This window comes from Pleurodeles waltl, chromosome 4_1, assembly GCF_031143425.1.
Source record: "Pleurodeles waltl isolate 20211129_DDA chromosome 4_1, aPleWal1.hap1.20221129, whole genome shotgun sequence".
Lineage (NCBI taxonomy): Eukaryota > Metazoa > Chordata > Amphibia > Caudata > Salamandridae > Pleurodeles > Pleurodeles waltl.
Genome location: NC_090442.1, coordinates 53,604,753 through 53,622,678, shown reverse-complemented (window position 1 = coordinate 53,622,678; position 17,926 = coordinate 53,604,753). Strand labels below are relative to the sequence as shown.

The 17,926-nt window shown below is 52.4% G+C and overlaps 3 non-coding genes across 3 annotated transcripts; all 3 read left to right on the top strand.

The window, feature by feature from the left end:
• The first annotated feature begins 963 nt into the window (after positions 1-963).
• On the top strand, positions 964-1,034 carry TRNAG-GCC (transfer RNA glycine (anticodon GCC)). The gene has a single exon. It is a non-coding gene; the product is annotated as a tRNA-Gly (tRNA).
• A 2,321-nt stretch (positions 1,035-3,355) lies between these two features.
• TRNAG-GCC (transfer RNA glycine (anticodon GCC)) lies at positions 3,356-3,426 on the top strand. Its single transcript has one exon. It is a non-coding gene; the product is annotated as a tRNA-Gly (tRNA).
• Positions 3,427-10,531: 7,105 nt separating this feature from the next.
• TRNAG-GCC (transfer RNA glycine (anticodon GCC)) lies at positions 10,532-10,602 on the top strand. The gene has a single exon. It is a non-coding gene; the product is annotated as a tRNA-Gly (tRNA).
• The last annotated feature ends 7,324 nt before the right edge of the window (positions 10,603-17,926 follow it).

Sequence of the window (17,926 nt, the reverse complement as noted above, 5' to 3'; positions counted from 1 at the left end):
TCTTTCCTTGTTAGCATAGTTTCCTGCCACTGTCTTGGTGTGCTGCCAGCCTGTGAGACACGTGTCTTGCCCATCTCAGCTCCACTGTGGCATGTTAGATATGTCCTTGAGCAGAATCCCGGTCCCAGAGCTGCTGCCTTCTCTGCACTCTGGCTTATAAGACTGCAGGCAAAGGCCCTCCCTGGCCCCTCAGCCAGATAGATACATTTACCTGCAGGGCTCAGCTTTGGTGAAAGATATTGGCGAGAGAGAGGAAAGGGGACGGCCCGTGGTGCACCCCCTATTTTGCATAGAACCACAGCCTCCTGGGAGGGCAGAGACATGAGGGTTCTCAGGGAAAGCCCTCCCAGGAGTGTTGAAGGGCAGGACGTGAAACACAGCAATCCCGGAATGGCCTGGTCTAAGATGCCTGTGCAATAGGCCTGGCCCTAGGCTTCCGGGGCTCTTCCTCGGCAGAGGCCCCAGTGGTATGAGCCCGACCAGGGCTGTGCCCGACCAGGGCTGTAGGGCGCGTTGGGAGCGCGTTAGGGACGCGAAAGAGGGCGCAGGGCGCAGAACTCTGCCCGTTTCTCCCCAGGATTTTGGGGAGGACAGGGAATCTGGCCAGGTCAGTGACTAGGCTTTCCCAGAAGGAAAGTCCAGTGACAGTGGCATGTTGTGAAACACAAGATTGCTGGTGGTCTGGAGGGTGCTTTCTGTCAGCCACTTCTCCCGGGAGCAGCCAGAGAGCAGGCTGATGTCGTGCTCTGTCAAGCACAACACTGGCCCCAAACCACTGTCCTTAGCAAAAGCAGAAACATTCATAGTTTCAGTCTCCTGCATCTGATTCCTGCCATCAGCATGTGAACGTTTGGCAGTCCAAGGCTTGCCATGCAAACTTTGTTCATAGGTGTCCCATGCGAATGCATGGGCCTCATCACTACTGTCTACGGCAGGGCTCTCTGCTCAGCCTATGTAAGTGAAGCATTGGTGGTTCAGTGGTAGAATTCTCGCCTGCCACGCGGGAGGCCCGGGTTCGATTCCCGGCCAATGCAAAGCGCCCTTCTTTTGGCTTTGCTTTAGAAGTCAGAGATATAGACTTGGTGGGGAAAAAAATTTCAAAGAGTGACCCCGACGTGATTTGAACACGGAACCTTCTGATCTGGAGTCAGATGCGCTACCGTTGCGCCACGAGGTCCCTGTGCATGCAGTTCTCAGCCCCGGATCAAGAAATGCTTCTGTGCCTTTTATTGGCCCTCAGTACGCCTGTGGTTCAAGTAGAAGGCGTGGTGTCCCGTTTCCAGTCCTATTGGTGGAAATTACTAGAGGTGAAGAGATGAGAGAAGATAGAAATGTTGAGATAGAGCATGTCACGCAGGCAAAGCGAGAGCTCTAAGAGCAAAGCCAGACAGCTGTGTTTTAATTCAGGACTTGATGTCCCGTTTCCAGTCCTATTGGTGGAAATGACTAGAGGTGAAGAGATGAGAGAAGATAGAAATGTTGAGATAGAGCATGTCACGCAGGCAAAGCGAGAGCTCTAAGAGCAAAGCCAGACAGCTGTGTTTTAATTCAGGACTTGATGTAGGCAAAAGCATACGTCCCTGGGTGGGCTTGAGCCACCAACCTTTCAGTTAACAGCCAAACGCGCTAACCGATTGCGCCACAGAGACCAACCACCACAGTGAGAGTGTTGGGACTCAATATATGTTTTTACCTATGTGCTCCTGCCTGCAGCTCTAAGGTCCTGGCATAAGACAGGTAGGCTTAGACTCCATTGTGACATGTCTTACTTCTCTTAGAAGAAGGTTCTGAGTTGCCAGGCAGCTTATCTTCTGCCGGGCACACTTTCCTTTGCAGGCTTTCAGGTTGTGAATCCAGCACTGCTTAGGTGTCCATGTCAGACATGAGCAGCTCATTGAGCCCCATTGTGTGTTTTTTGTGGAGATACAACTCTCAGACTAGAGGGAGCAGGCGGGAAGTGGGTGAGACTCACACAGGGTGGGTGGAGCAGTTAAAGGATGTTATCTAATAGTGTAATCGAGGAGTAGGGTTTTTTGTGCTCTACACCTTAACCAGCGATTCTTTCTAAAAGGAAATCCCAGGGCAGTACCCGCAATGAGTGGCATCCCCACACCCGAGGTTGCATTGTGGTAGCTGTTCCCTGAGCCCATAGCCCCTGTCCCCATGTCGCCCTTTCTCCTCGTGTAACTCACCCCAGGTTCGGTGGCTCTGATACTTGCTGCTTCTGCTGCGCGATCATCCCCATGATCTGGGCCTTTGTACGAAATGTCATGTAAGATGACTTTATTCAGCACGGCGTTTGTCATTTGCTTGGTTGTCCTGTCACTGTTGGATGTTTTCTTGCGCAGACTACTGTCTAATGGTGGGAAGGCCACGAGACACGTGACTTTTCTCTTTCCTTGTTAGCATAGTTTCCTGCCACTGTCTTGGTGTGCTGCCAGCCTGTGAGACACGTGTCTTGCCCATCTCAGCTCCACTGTGGCATGTTAGATATGTCTTTGAGCAGAGTCCCGGTCCCAGAGCTGCTGCCTTCTCTGCACTCTGGCTTATAAGACTGCAGGCAAAGGCCCTCCCTGGCCCCTCAGCCAGATAGATACATTTACCTGCAGGGCTCAGCTTTGGTGAAAGATATTGGCGAGAGAGAGGAAAGGGGACGGCCCGTGGTGCACCCCCTATTTTGCATAGAACCATAGCCTCCTGGGAGGGCAGAGACATGAGGGTTCTCAGGGAAAGCCCTCCCAGGAGTGTTGAAGGGCAGGACGTGAAACACAGCAAACCCGGAATGGCCTGGTCTAAGATGCCTGTGCAATAGGCCTGGCCCTAGGCTTCCGGGGCTCTTCCTCGGCAGAGGCCCCAGTGGTATGAGCCCGACCAGGGCTGTGCCCGACCAGGGCTGTAGGGCGCGTTGGGAGCGCGTTGGGGGCGCGAAAGAGGGCGCAGGGCGCAGAACTCTGCCCGTTTCTCCCCAGGATTTTGGGGAGGACAGGGAATCTGGCCAGGTCAGTGACTAGGCTTTCCCAGAAGGAAAGTCCAGTGACAGTGGCATGTTGTGAAACACAAGATTGCTGGTGGTCTGGAGGGTGCTTTCTGTCAGCCACTTCTCCCGGGAGCAGCCAGAGAGCAGGCTGATGTCGTGCTCTGTCAAGTACAATACTGGCCCCAAACCACTGTCCTTAGCAAAAGCAGAAACATTCATAGTTTCAGTCTCCTGCATCTGATTCCTGCCATCAGCATGTGAACGTTTGGCAGTCCAAGGCTTGCCATGCAAACTTTGTTCATAGGTGTCCCATGCGAATGCATGGGCCTCATCACTACTGTCTACAGCAGGGCTCTCTGCTCAGCTTATGTAAGTGAAGCATTGGTGGTTCAGTGGTAGAATTCTCGCCTGCCACGCGGGAGGCCCGGGTTCGATTCCCGGCCAATGCAAAGCGACCTTCTTTTGGCTTTGCTTTAGAAGTCAGAGATATAGACTTGGTGGGGAAAAAAATGTCAAAGAGTGACCCCGACGTGATTTGAACACGCAACCTTCTGATCTGGAGTCAGACGCGCTACCGTTGCGCCACGAGGTCCCTGTGCATGCAGTTCTCAGCCCCGGATCAAGAAATGCTTCTGTGCCTTTTATTGGCCCTCAGTACGCCTGCGGTTAAAGTAGAAGGCTTGGTGTCCCGTTTCCAGTCCTATTGGTGGAAATGACTAGAGGTGAAGAGATGAGAGAAGATAGAAATGTTGAGATAGAGCATGTCACGCAGGCAAAGCGAGAGCTCTAAGAGCAAAGCCAGACAGCTGTGTTTTAATTCAGGACTTGATGTCCCGTTTCCAGTCCTATTGGTGGAAATGACTAGAGGTGAAGAGATGAGAGAAGATAGAAATGTTGAGATAGAGCATGTCACGCAGGCAAAGCGAGAGCCCTAAGAGCAAAGCCAGACAGCTGTGTTTTAATTCAGGACTTGATGTAGGCAAAAGCATACGTCCCTGGGTGGGCTTGAGCCACCAACCTTTCAGTTAACAGCCAAACGCGCTAACCAATTGCGCCACAGAGACCAACCACCACAGTGAGCGTGTTGGGACTCAATATATGTTTTTACCTATGTGCTCCTGCCTGCAGCTCTAAGGTCCTGGCATAAGACAGGTAGGCTTAGACTCCATTGTGACATGTCTTACTTCTCTTAGAAGAAGGTTCTGAGTTGCCAGGCAGCTTATCTTCTGCCGGGCACACTTTCCTTTGCAGGCTTTCAGGTTGTGAATCCAGCACTGCTTAGGTGTCCATGTCAGACATGAGCAGCTCATTGAGCGCCACTGTGTGTTTTTTGTGGAGATACAACTCTCAGACTAGAGGGAGCAGGCGGGAAGTGGGTGAGACTCACACAGGGTGGGTGGGGCAGTTAAAGGATGTTATCTAATAGTGTAATCGAGGAGTTGGGTTTTTTGTGCACTACACTTTAACCAGCGATTCTTTCTAAAAGGAAATCCCAGGGCAGTACCCGCAATGAGTGGCATCCCCACACCCGAGGTTGCATTGTGGTAGCTGTTCCCTGAGCCCATAGCCCCTGTCCCCATGTCGCCCTTTCTCCTCGTGTAACTCACCCCAGGTTCGGTGGCTCTGATACTTGCTGCTTCTGCTGCGCGATCATCCCCATGATCTGGGCCTTTGTACGAAATGTCATGTAAGATGACTTTATTCAGCACGGCGTTTGTCATTTGCTTGGTTGTCCTGTCACTGTTGGATGTTTTCTTGCGCAGACTACTGTCTAATGGTGGGAAGGCCACGAGACACGTGACTTTTCTCTTTCCTTGTTAGCATAGTTTCCTGCCACTGTCTTGGTGTGCTGCCAGCCTGTGAGACACGTGTCTTGCCCATCTCAGCTCCACTGTGGCATGTTAGATATGTCTTTGAGCAGAGTCCCGGTCCCAGAGTTGCTGCCTTCTCTGCACTCTGGCTTGTAAGACTGCAGGCAAAGGCCCTCCCTGGCCCCTCAGCCAGATAGATACATTTACCTGCAGGGCTCAGCTTTGGTGAAAGATATTGGCGAGAGAGAGGAAAGGGGACGGCCCGTGGTGCACCCCCTATTTTGCATAGAACCACAGCCTCCTGGGAGGGCAGAGACATGAGGGTTCTCAGGGAAAGCCCTCCCAGGAGTGTTGAAGGGCAGGACGTGAAACACAGCAATCCCGGAATGGCCTGGTCTAAGATGCCTGTGCAATAGGCCTGGCCCTAGGCTTCCGGGGCTCTTCCTCGGCAGAGGCCCCAGTGGTATGAGCCCGACCAGGGCTGTGCCCGACCAGGGCTGTAGGGCGCGTTGGGAGCGCGTTAGGGACGCGAAAGAGGGCGCAGGGCGCAGAACTCTGCCCGTTTCTCCCCAGGATTTTGGGGAGGACAGGGAATCTGGCCAGGTCAGTGACTAGGCTTTCCCAGAAGGAAAGTCCAGTGACAGTGGCATGTTGTGAAACACAAGATTGCTGGTGGTCTGGAGGGTGCTTTCTGTCAGCCACTTCTCCCGGGAGCAGCCAGAGAGCAGGCTGATGTCGTGCTCTGTCAAGCACAATACTGGCCCCAAACCACTGTCCTTAGCAAAAGCAGAAACATTCATAGTTTCAGTCTCCTGCATCTGATTCCTGCCATCAGCATGTGAACGTTTGGCAGTCCAAGGCTTGTCATGCAAACTTTGTTCATAGGTGTCCCATGCGAATGCATGGGCCTCGTCACTACTGTCTACGGCAGGGCTCTCTGCTCAGGCTATGTAAGTGAAGCATTGGTGGTTCAGTGGTCGAATTCTCGCCTGCCACGCGGGAGGCCCGGGTTCGATTCCCGGCCAATGCAAAGCGCCCTTCTTTTGGCTTTGCTTTAGAAGTCAGAGATATAGACTTGGTGGGGAAAAAAATGTCAAAGAGTGACCCCGACGTGATTTGAACACACAACCTTCTGATCTGGAGTCAGACGCGCTACCGTTGCGCCACGAGGTCCCTGTGCATGCAGTTCTCAGCCCCGGATCAAGAAATGCTTCTGTGCCTGTTATTGGCCCTCAGTACGCCTGTGGTTAAAGTAGAAGGCTTGGTGTCCCGTTTCCAGTCCTATTGGTGGAAATGACTAGAGGTGAAGAGATGAGAGAAGATAGAAATGTTGAGATAGAGCATGTCACGCAGGCAAAGCGAGAGCTCTAAGAGCAAAGCCAGACAGCTGTGTTTTAATTCAGGACTTGATGTCCCGTTTCCAGTCCTATTGGTGGAAATGACTAGAGGTGAAGAGATGAGAGAAGATAGAAATGTTGAGATAGAGCATGTCACGCAGGCAAAGCGAGAGCTCTAAGAGCAAAGCCAGACAGCTGTGTTTTAATTCAGGACTTGATGTAGGCAAAAGCATACGTCCCTGGGTGGGTTTGAACCACCAACCTTTTGGTTAACAGCCGAACGCGCTAACCGATTGCGCCACAGAGACCAACCACCGCAGTGAGCGTGTTGGGACTCAATATATGTTTTTACCTTTGTGCTCCTGCCTGCAGCTCTAAGGTCCTGGCATAAGACAGGTAGGCTTAGACTCCATTGTGACATGTCTTACTTCTCTTAGAAGAAGGTTCTGAGTTGCCAGGCAGCTTATCTTCTGCCGGGCACACTTTCCTTTGCAGGCTTTCAGGTTGTGAATCCAGCACTGCTTAGGTGTCCATGCCAGACATGAGCAGCTCATTGAGCCCCACTGTGTGTTTTTTGTGGAGATACAACTCTCAGACTAGAGGGAGCAGGCGGGAAGTGGGTGAGACTCACACAGGGTGGGTGGGGCAGTTAAAGGATGTTATCTAATAGTGTAATCGAGGAGTTGGGTTTTTTGTGCACTACACTTTAACCAGCGATTCTTTCTAAAAGGAAATCCCAGGGCAGTACCCGCAATGAGTGGCATCCCCACACCCGAGGTTGCATTGTGGTAGCTGTTCCCTAAGCCCATAGCCCCTGTCCCCATGTCGCCCTTTCTCCTCGTGTAACTCACCCCAGGTTCGGTGGCTCTGATACTTGCTGCTTCTGCTGCGCGATCATCCCCATGATCTGGGCCTTTGTACGAAATGTCATGTAAGATGACTTTATTCAGCACGGCGTTTGTCATTTGCTTGGTTGTCCTGTCACTGTTGGATGTTTTCTTGCGCAGACTACTGTCTAATGGTGGGAAGGCCACGAGACACGTGACTTTTCTCTTTCCTTGTTAGCATAGTTTCCTGCCACTGTCTTGGTGTGCTGCCAGCCTGTGAGACACGTGTCTTGCCCATCTCAGCTCCACTGTGGCATGTTAGATATGTCCTTGAGCAGAATCCCGGTCCCAGAGCTGCTGCCTTCTCTGCACTCTGGCTTATAAGACTGCAGGCAAAGGCCCTCCCTGGCCCCTCAGCCAGATAGATACATTTACCTGCAGGGCTCAGCTTTGGTGAAAGATATTGGCGAGAGAGAGGAAAGGGGACGGCCCGTGGTGCACCCCCTATTTTGCATAGAACCACAGCCTCCTGGGAGGGCAGAGACATGAGGGTTCTCAGGGAAAGCCCTCCCAGGAGTGTTGAAGGGCAGGACGTGAAACACAGCAATCCCGGAATGGCCTGGTCTAAGATGCCTGTGCAATAGGCCTGGCCCTAGGCTTCCGGGGCTCTTCCTCGGCAGAGGCCCCAGTGGTATGAGCCCGACCAGGGCTGTGCCCGACCAGGGCTGTAGGGCGCGTTGGGAGCGCGTTAGGGACGCGAAAGAGGGCGCAGGGCGCAGAACTCTGCCCGTTTCTCCCCAGGATTTTGGGGAGGACAGGGAATCTGGCCAGGTCAGTGACTAGGCTTTCCCAGAAGGAAAGTCCAGTGACAGTGGCATGTTGTGAAACACAAGATTGCTGGTGGTCTGGAGGGTGCTTTCTGTCAGCCACTTCTCCCGGGAGCAGCCAGAGAGCAGGCTGATGTCGTGCTCTGTCAAGCACAACACTGGCCCCAAACCACTGTCCTTAGCAAAAGCAGAAACATTCATAGTTTCAGTCTCCTGCATCTGATTCCTGCCATCAGCATGTGAACGTTTGGCAGTCCAAGGCTTGCCATGCAAACTTTGTTCATAGGTGTCCCATGCGAATGCATGGGCCTCATCACTACTGTCTACGGCAGGGCTCTCTGCTCAGCCTATGTAAGTGAAGCATTGATGGTTCAGTGGTAGAATTCTCGCCTGCCACGCGGGAGGCCCGGGTTCGATTCCCGGCCAATGCAAAGCGCCCTTCTTTTGGCTTTGCTTTAGAAGTCAGAGATATAGACTTGGTGGGGAAAAAAATTTCAAAGAGTGACCCCGACGTGATTTGAACACGGAACCTTCTGATCTGGAGTCAGATGCGCTACCGTTGCGCCACGAGGTCCCTGTGCATGCAGTTCTCAGCCCCGGATCAAGAAATGCTTCTGTGCCTTTTATTGGCCCTCAGTACGCCTGTGGTTCAAGTAGAAGGCGTGGTGTCCCGTTTCCAGTCCTATTGGTGGAAATGACTAGAGGTGAAGAGATGAGAGAAGATAGAAATGTTGAGATAGAGCATGTCACGCAGGCAAAGCGAGAGCTCTAAGAGCAAAGCCAGACAGCTGTGTTTTAATTCAGGACTTGATGTCCCGTTTCCAGTCCTATTGGTGGAAATGACTAGAGGTGAAGAGATGAGAGAAGATAGAAATGTTGAGATAGAGCATGTCACGCAGGCAAAGCGAGAGCTCTAAGAGCAAAGCCAGACAGCTGTGTTTTAATTCAGGACTTGATGTAGGCAAAAGCATACGTCCCTGGGTGGGCTTGAGCCACCAACCTTTCAGTTAACAGCCAAACGCGCTAACCGATTGCGCCACAGAGACCAACCACCACAGTGAGAGTGTTGGGACTCAATATATGTTTTTACCTATGTGCTCCTGCCTGCAGCTCTAAGGTCCTGGCATAAGACAGGTAGGCTTAGACTCCATTGTGACATGTCTTACTTCTCTTAGAAGAAGGTTCTGAGTTGCCAGGCAGCTTATCTTCTGCCGGGCACACTTTCCTTTGCAGGCTTTCAGGTTGTGAATCCAGCACTGCTTAGGTGTCCATGTCAGACATGAGCAGCTCATTGAGCCCCATTGTGTGTTTTTTGTGGAGATACAACTCTCAGACTAGAGGGAGCAGGCGGGAAGTGGGTGAGACTCACACAGGGTGGGTGGAGCAGTTAAAGGATGTTATCTAATAGTGTAATCGAGGAGTAGGGTTTTTTGTGCTCTACACTTTAACCAGCGATTCTTTCTAAAAGGAAATCCCAGGGCAGTACCCGCAATGAGTGGCATCCCCACACCCGAGGTTGCATTGTGGTAGCTGTTCCCTGAGCCCATAGCCCCTGTCCCCATGTCGCCCTTTCTCCTCGTGTAACTCACCCCAGGTTCGGTGGCTCTGATACTTGCTGCTTCTGCTGCGCGATCATCCCCATGATCTGGGCCTTTGTACGAAATGTCATGTAAGATGACTTTATTCAGTACGGCGTTTGTCATTTGCTTGGTTGTCCTGTCACTGTTGGATGTTTTCTTGCGCAGACTACTGTCTAATGGTGGGAAGGCCACGAGACACGTGACTTTTCTCTTTCCTTGTTAGCATAGTTTCCTGCCACTGTCTTGGTGTGCTGCCAGCCTGTGAGACACGTGTCTTGCCCATCTCAGCTCCACTGTGGCATGTTAGATATGTCTTTGAGCAGAGTCCCGGTCCCAGAGCTGCTGCCTTCTCTGCACTCTGGCTTATAAGACTGCAGGCAAAGGCCCTCCCTGGCCCCTCAGCCAGATAGATACATTTACCTGCAGGGCTCAGCTTTGGTGAAAGATATTGGCGAGAGAGAGGAAAGGGGACGGCCCGTGGTGCACCCCCTATTTTGCATAGAACCATAGCCTCCTGGGAGGGCAGAGACATGAGGGTTCTCAGGGAAAGCCCTCCCAGGAGTGTTGAAGGGCAGGACGTGAAACACAGCAAACCCGGAATGGCCTGGTCTAAGATGCCTGTGCAATAGGCCTGGCCCTAGGCTTCCGGGGCTCTTCCTCGGCAGAGGCCCCAGTGGTATGAGCCCGACCAGGGCTGTGCCCGACCAGGGCTGTAGGGCGCGTTGGGAGCGCGTTGGGGGCGCGAAAGAGGGCGCAGGGCGCAGAACTCTGCCCGTTTCTCCCCAGGATTTTGGGGAGGACAGGGAATCTGGCCAGGTCAGTGACTAGGCTTTCCCAGAAGGAAAGTCCAGTGACAGTGGCATGTTGTGAAACACAAGATTGCTGGTGGTCTGGAGGGTGCTTTCTGTCAGCCACTTCTCCCGGGAGCAGCCAGAGAGCAGGCTGATGTCGTGCTCTGTCAAGTACAATACTGGCCCCAAACCACTGTCCTTAGCAAAAGCAGAAACATTCATAGTTTCAGTCTCCTGCATCTGATTCCTGCCATCAGCATGTGAACGTTTGGCAGTCCAAGGCTTGCCATGCAAACTTTGTTCATAGGTGTCCCATGCGAATGCATGGGCCTCATCACTACTGTCTACAGCAGGGCTCTCTGCTCAGCTTATGTAAGTGAAGCATTGGTGGTTCAGTGGTAGAATTCTCGCCTGCCACGCGGGAGGCCCGGGTTCGATTCCCGGCCAATGCAAAGCGCCCTTCTTTTGGCTTTGCTTTAGAAGTCAGAGATATAGACTTGGTGGGGAAAAAAATGTCAAAGAGTGACCCCGACGTGATTTGAACACGCAACCTTCTGATCTGGAGTCAGACGCGCTACCGTTGCGCCACGAGGTCCCTGTGCATGCAGTTCTCAGCCCCGGATCAAGAAATGCTTCTGTGCCTTTTATTGGCCCTCAGTACGCCTGCGGTTAAAGTAGAAGGCTTGGTGTCCCGTTTCCAGTCCTATTGGTGGAAATGACTAGAGGTGAAGAGATGAGAGAAGATAGAAATGTTGAGATAGAGCATGTCACGCAGGCAAAGCGAGAGCTCTAAGAGCAAAGCCAGACAGCTGTGTTTTAATTCAGGACTTGATGTCCCGTTTCCAGTCCTATTGGTGGAAATGACTAGAGGTGAAGAGATGAGAGAAGATAGAAATGTTGAGATAGAGCATGTCACGCAGGCAAAGCGAGAGCTCTAAGAGCAAAGCCAGACAGCTGTGTTTTAATTCAGGACTTGATGTAGGCAAAAACATACGTCCCTGGGTGGGCTTGAGCCACCAACCTTTCAGTTAACAGCCAAACGCGCTAACCAATTGCGCCACAGAGACCAACCACCACAGTGAGCGTGTTGGGACTCAATATATGTTTTTACCTATGTGCTCCTGCCTGCAGCTCTAAGGTCCTGGCATAAGACAGGTAGGCTTAGACTCCATTGTGACATGTCTTACTTCTCTTAGAAGAAGGTTCTGAGTTGCCAGGCAGCTTATCTTCTGCCGGGCACACTTTCCTTTGCAGGCTTTCAGGTTGTGAATCCAGCACTGCTTAGGTGTCCATGTCAGACATGAGCAGCTCATTGAGCGCCACTGTGTGTTTTTTGTGGAGATACAACTCTCAGACTAGAGGGAGCAGGCGGGAAGTGGGTGAGACTCACACAGGGTGGGTGGGGCAGTTAAAGGATGTTATCTAATAGTGTAATCGAGGAGTTGGGTTTTTTGTGCACTACACTTTAACCAGCGATTCTTTCTAAAAGGAAATCCCAGGGCAGTACCCGCAATGAGTGGCATCCCCACACCCGAGGTTGCATTGTGGTAGCTGTTCCCTGAGCCCATAGCCCCTGTCCCCATGTCGCCCTTTCTCCTCGTGTAACTCACCCCAGGTTCGGTGGCTCTGATACTTGCTGCTTCTGCTGCGCGATCATCCCCATGATCTGGGCCTTTGTACGAAATGTCATGTAAGATGACTTTATTCAGCACGGCGTTTGTCATTTGCTTGGTTGTCCTGTCACTGTTGGATGTTTTCTTGCGCAGACTACTGTCTAATGGTGGGAAGGCCACGAGACACGTGACTTTTCTCTTTCCTTGTTAGCATAGTTTCCTGCCACTGTCTTGGTGTGCTGCCAGCCTGTGAGACACGTGTCTTGCCCATCTCAGCTCCACTGTGGCATGTTAGATATGTCTTTGAGCAGAGTCCCGGTCCCAGAGTTGCTGCCTTCTCTGCACTCTGGCTTGTAAGACTGCAGGCAAAGGCCCTCCCTGGCCCCTCAGCCAGATAGATACATTTACCTGCAGGGCTCAGCTTTGGTGAAAGATATTGGCGAGAGAGAGGAAAGGGGACGGCCCGTGGTGCACCCCCTATTTTGCATAGAACCACAGCCTCCTGGGAGGGCAGAGACATGAGGGTTCTCAGGGAAAGCCCTCCCAGGAGTGTTGAAGGGCAGGACGTGAAACACAGCAATCCCGGAATGGCCTGGTCTAAGATGCCTGTGCAATAGGCCTGGCCCTAGGCTTCCGGGGCTCTTCCTCGGCAGAGGCCCCAGTGGTATGAGCCCGACCAGGGCTGTGCCCGACCAGGGCTGTAGGGCGCGTTGGGAGCGCGTTAGGGACGCGAAAGAGGGCGCAGGGCGCAGAACTCTGCCCGTTTCTCCCCAGGATTTTGGGGAGGACAGGGAATCTGGCCAGGTCAGTGACTAGGCTTTCCCAGAAGGAAAGTCCAGTGACAGTGGCATGTTGTGAAACACAAGATTGCTGGTGGTCTGGAGGGTGCTTTCTGTCAGCCACTTCTCCCGGGAGCAGCCAGAGAGCAGGCTGATGTCGTGCTCTGTCAAGCACAATACTGGCCCCAAACCACTGTCCTTAGCAAAAGCAGAAACATTCATAGTTTCAGTCTCCTGCATCTGATTCCTGCCATCAGCATGTGAACGTTTGGCAGTCCAAGGCTTGTCATGCAAACTTTGTTCATAGGTGTCCCATGCGAATGCATGGGCCTCGTCACTACTGTCTACGGCAGGGCTCTCTGCTCAGGCTATGTAAGTGAAGCATTGGTGGTTCAGTGGTCGAATTCTCGCCTGCCACGCGGGAGGCCCGGGTTCGATTCCCGGCCAATGCAAAGCGCCCTTCTTTTGGCTTTGCTTTAGAAGTCAGAGATATAGACTTGGTGGGGAAAAAAATGTCAAAGAGTGACCCCGACGTGATTTGAACACACAACCTTCTGATCTGGAGTCAGACGCGCTACCGTTGCGCCACGAGGTCCCTGTGCATGCAGTTCTCAGCCCCGGATCAAGAAATGCTTCTGTGCCTGTTATTGGCCCTCAGTACGCCTGTGGTTAAAGTAGAAGGCTTGGTGTCCCGTTTCCAGTCCTATTGGTGGAAATGACTAGAGGTGAAGAGATGAGAGAAGATGGAAATGTTGAGATAGAGCATGTCACGCAGGCAAAGCGAGAGCTCTAAGAGCAAAGCCAGACAGCTGTGTTTTAATTCAGGACTTGATGTCCCGTTTCCAGTCCTATTGGTGGAAATGACTAGAGGTGAAGAGATGAGAGAAGATAGAAATGTTGAGATAGAGCATGTCACGCAGGCAAAGCGAGAGCTCTAAGAGCAAAGCCAGACAGCTGTGTTTTAATTCAGGACTTGATGTAGGCAAAAGCATACGTCCCTGGGTGGGTTTGAACCACCAACCTTTTGGTTAACAGCCGAACGCGCTAACCGATTGCGCCACAGAGACCAACCACCGCAGTGAGCGTGTTGGGACTCAATATATGTTTTTACCTTTGTGCTCCTGCCTGCAGCTCTAAGGTCCTGGCATAAGACAGGTAGGCTTAGACTCCATTGTGACATGTCTTACTTCTCTTAGAAGAAGGTTCTGAGTTGCCAGGCAGCTTATCTTCTGCCGGGCACACTTTCCTTTGCAGGCTTTCAGGTTGTGAATCCAGCACTGCTTAGGTGTCCATGCCAGACATGAGCAGCTCATTGAGCCCCACTGTGTGTTTTTTGTGGAGATACAACTCTCAGACTAGAGGGAGCAGGCGGGAAGTGGGTGAGACTCACACAGGGTGGGTGGGGCAGTTAAAGGATGTTATCTAATAGTGTAATCGAGGAGTTGGGTTTTTTGTGCACTACACTTTAACCAGCGATTCTTTCTAAAAGGAAATCCCAGGGCAGTACCCGCAATGAGTGGCATCCCCACACCCGAGGTTGCATTGTGGTAGCTGTTCCCTAAGCCCATAGCCCCTGTCCCCATGTCGCCCTTTCTCCTCGTGTAACTCACCCCAGGTTCGGTGGCTCTGATACTTGCTGCTTCTGCTGCGCGATCATCCCCATGATCTGGGCCTTTGTACGAAATGTCATGTAAGATGACTTTATTCAGCACGGCGTTTGTCATTTGCTTGGTTGTCCTGTCACTGTTGGATGTTTTCTTGCGCAGACTACTGTCTAATGGTGGGAAGGCCACGAGACACGTGACTTTTCTCTTTCCTTGTTAGCATAGTTTCCTGCCACTGTCTTGGTGTGCTGCCAGCCTGTGAGACACGTGTCTTGCCCATCTCAGCTCCACTGTGGCATGTTAGATATGTCTTTGAGCAGAGTCCCGGTCCCAGAGCTGCTGCCTTCTCTGCACTCTGGCTTATAAGACTGCAGGCAAAGGCCCTCCCTGGCCCCTCAGCCAGATAGATACATTTACCTGCAGGGCTCAGCTTTGGTGAAAGATATTGGCGAGAGAGAGGAAAGGGGACGGCCCGTGGTGCACCCCCTATTTTGCATAGAACCATAGCCTCCTGGGAGGGCAGAGACATGAGGGTTCTCAGGGAAAGCCCTCCCAGGAGTGTTGAAGGGCAGGACGTGAAACACAGCAAACCCGGAATGGCCTGGTCTAAGATGCCTGTGCAATAGGCCTGGCCCTAGGCTTCCGGGGCTCTTCCTCGGCAGAGGCCCCAGTGGTATGAGCCCGACCAGGGCTGTGCCCGACCAGGGCTGTAGGGCGCGTTGGGAGCGCGTTGGGGGCGCGAAAGAGGGCGCAGGGCGCAGAACTCTGCCCGTTTCTCCCCAGGATTTTGGGGAGGACAGGGAATCTGGCCAGGTCAGTGACTAGGCTTTCCCAGAAGGAAAGTCCAGTGACAGTGGCATGTTGTGAAACACAAGATTGCTGGTGGTCTGGAGGGTGCTTTCTGTCAGCCACTTCTCCCGGGAGCAGCCAGAGAGCAGGCTGATGTCGTGCTCTGTCAAGTACAATACTGGCCCCAAACCACTGTCCTTAGCAAAAGCAGAAACATTCATAGTTTCAGTCTCCTGCATCTGATTCCTGCCATCAGCATGTGAACGTTTGGCAGTCCAAGGCTTGCCATGCAAACTTTGTTCATAGGTGTCCCATGCGAATGCATGGGCCTCATCACTACTGTCTACAGCAGGGCTCTCTGCTCAGCTTATGTAAGTGAAGCATTGGTGGTTCAGTGGTAGAATTCTCTCCTGCCACGCGGGAGGCCCGGGTTCGATTCCCGGCCAATGCAAAGCGCCCTTCTTTTGGCTTTGCTTTAGAAGTCAGAGATATAGACTTGGTGGGGAAAAAAATGTCAAAGAGTGACCCCGACGTGATTTGAACACGCAACCTTCTGATCTGGAGTGAGACGCGCTACCGTTGCGCCACGAGGTCCCTGTGCATGCAGTTCTCAGCCCCGGATCAAGAAATGCTTCTGTGCCTTTTATTGGCCCTCAGTACGCCTGCGGTTAAAGTAGAAGGCTTGGTGTCCCGTTTCCAGTCCTATTGGTGGAAATGACTAGAGGTGAAGAGATGAGAGAAGATAGAAATGTTGAGATAGAGCATGTCACGCAGGCAAAGCGAGAGCTCTAAGAGCAAAGCCAGACAGCTGTGTTTTAATTCAGGACTTGATGTCCCGTTTCCAGTCCTATTGGTGGAAATGACTAGAGGTGAAGAGATGAGAGAAGATAGAAATGTTGAGATAGAGCATGTCACGCAGGCAAAGCGAGAGCTCTAAGAGCAAAGCCAGACAGCTGTGTTTTAATTCAGGACTTGATGTAGGCAAAAGCATACGTCCCTGGGTGGGCTTGAGCCACCAACCTTTCAGTTAACAGCCAAACGCGCTAACCAATTGCGCCACAGAGACCAACCACCACAGTGAGCGTGTTGGGACTCAATATATGTTTTTACCTATGTGCTCCTGCCTGCAGCTCTAAGGTCCTGGCATAAGACAGGTAGGCTTAGACTCCATTGTGACATGTCTTACTTCTCTTAGAAGAAGGTTCTGAGTTGCCAGGCAGCTTATCTTCTGCCGGGCACACTTTCCTTTGCAGGCTTTCAGGTTGTGAATCCAGCACTGCTTAGGTGTCCATGTCAGACATGAGCAGCTCATTGAGCGCCACTGTGTGTTTTTTGTGGAGATACAACTCTCAGACTAGAGGGAGCAGGCGGGAAGTGGGTGAGACTCACACAGGGTGGGTGGGGCAGTTAAAGGATGTTATCTAATAGTGTAATCGAGGAGTTGGGTTTTTTGTGCACTACACTTTAACCAGCGATTCTTTCTAAAAGGAAATCCCAGGGCAGTACCCGCAATGAGTGGCATCCCCACACCCGAGGTTGCATTGTGGTAGCTGTTCCCTGAGCCCATAGCCCCTGTCCCCATGTCGCCCTTTCTCCTCGTGTAACTCACCCCAGGTTCGGTGGCTCTGATACTTGCTGCTTCTGCTGCGCGATCATCCCCATGATCTGGGCCTTTGTACGAAATGTCATGTAAGATGACTTTATTCAGCACGGCGTTTGTCATTTGCTTGGTTGTCCTGTCACTGTTGGATGTTTTCTTGCGCAGACTACTGTCTAATGGTGGGAAGGCCACGAGACACGTGACTTTTCTCTTTCCTTGTTAGCATAGTTTCCTGCCACTGTCTTGGTGTGCTGCCAGCCTGTGAGACACGTGTCTTGCCCATCTCAGCTCCACTGTGGCATGTTAGATATGTCTTTGAGCAGAGTCCCGGTCCCAGAGTTGCTGCCTTCTCTGCACTCTGGCTTGTAAGACTGCAGGCAAAGGCCCTCCCTGTCCCCTCAGCCAGATAGATACATTTACCTGCAGGGCTCAGCTTTGGTGAAAGATATTGGCGAGAGAGAGGAAAGGGGACGGCCCGTGGTGCACCCCCTATTTTGCATAGAACCACAGCCTCCTGGGAGGGCAGAGACATGAGGGTTCTCAGGGAAAGCCCTCCCAGGAGTGTTGAAGGGCAGGACGTGAAACACAGCAATCCCGGAATGGCCTGGTCTAAGATGCCTGTGCAATAGGCCTGGCCCTAGGCTTCCGGGGCTCTTCCTCGGCAGAGGCCCCAGTGGTATGAGCCCGACCAGGGCTGTGCCCGACCAGGGCTGTAGGGCGCGTTGGGAGCGCGTTAGGGACGCGAAAGAGGGCGCAGGGCGCAGAACTCTGCCCGTTTCTCCCCAGGATTTTGGGGAGGACAGGGAATCTGGCCAGGTCAGTGACTAGGCTTTCCCAGAAGGAAAGTCCAGTGACAGTGGCATGTTGTGAAACACAAGATTGCTGGTGGTCTGGAGGGTGCTTTCTGTCAGCCACTTCTCCCGGGAGCAGCCAGAGAGCAGGCTGATGTCGTGCTCTGTCAAGCACAATACTGGCCCCAAACCACTGTCCTTAGCAAAAGCAGAAACATTCATAGTTTCAGTCTCCTGCATCTGATTCCTGCCATCAGCATGTGAACGTTTGGCAGTCCAAGGCTTGTCATGCAAACTTTGTTCATAGGTGTCCCATGCGAATGCATGGGCCTCGTCACTACTGTCTACGGCAGGGCTCTCTGCTCAGGCTATGTAAGTGAAGCATTGGTGGTTCAGTGGTCGAATTCTCGCCTGCCACGCGGGAGGCCCGGGTTCGATTCCCGGCCAATGCAAAGCGCCCTTCTTTTGGCTTTGCTTTAGAAGTCAGAGATATAGACTTGGTGGGGAAAAAAATGTCAAAGAGTGACCCCGACGTGATTTGAACACACAACCTTCTGATCTGGAGTCAGACGCGCTACCGTTGCGCCACGAGGTCCCTGT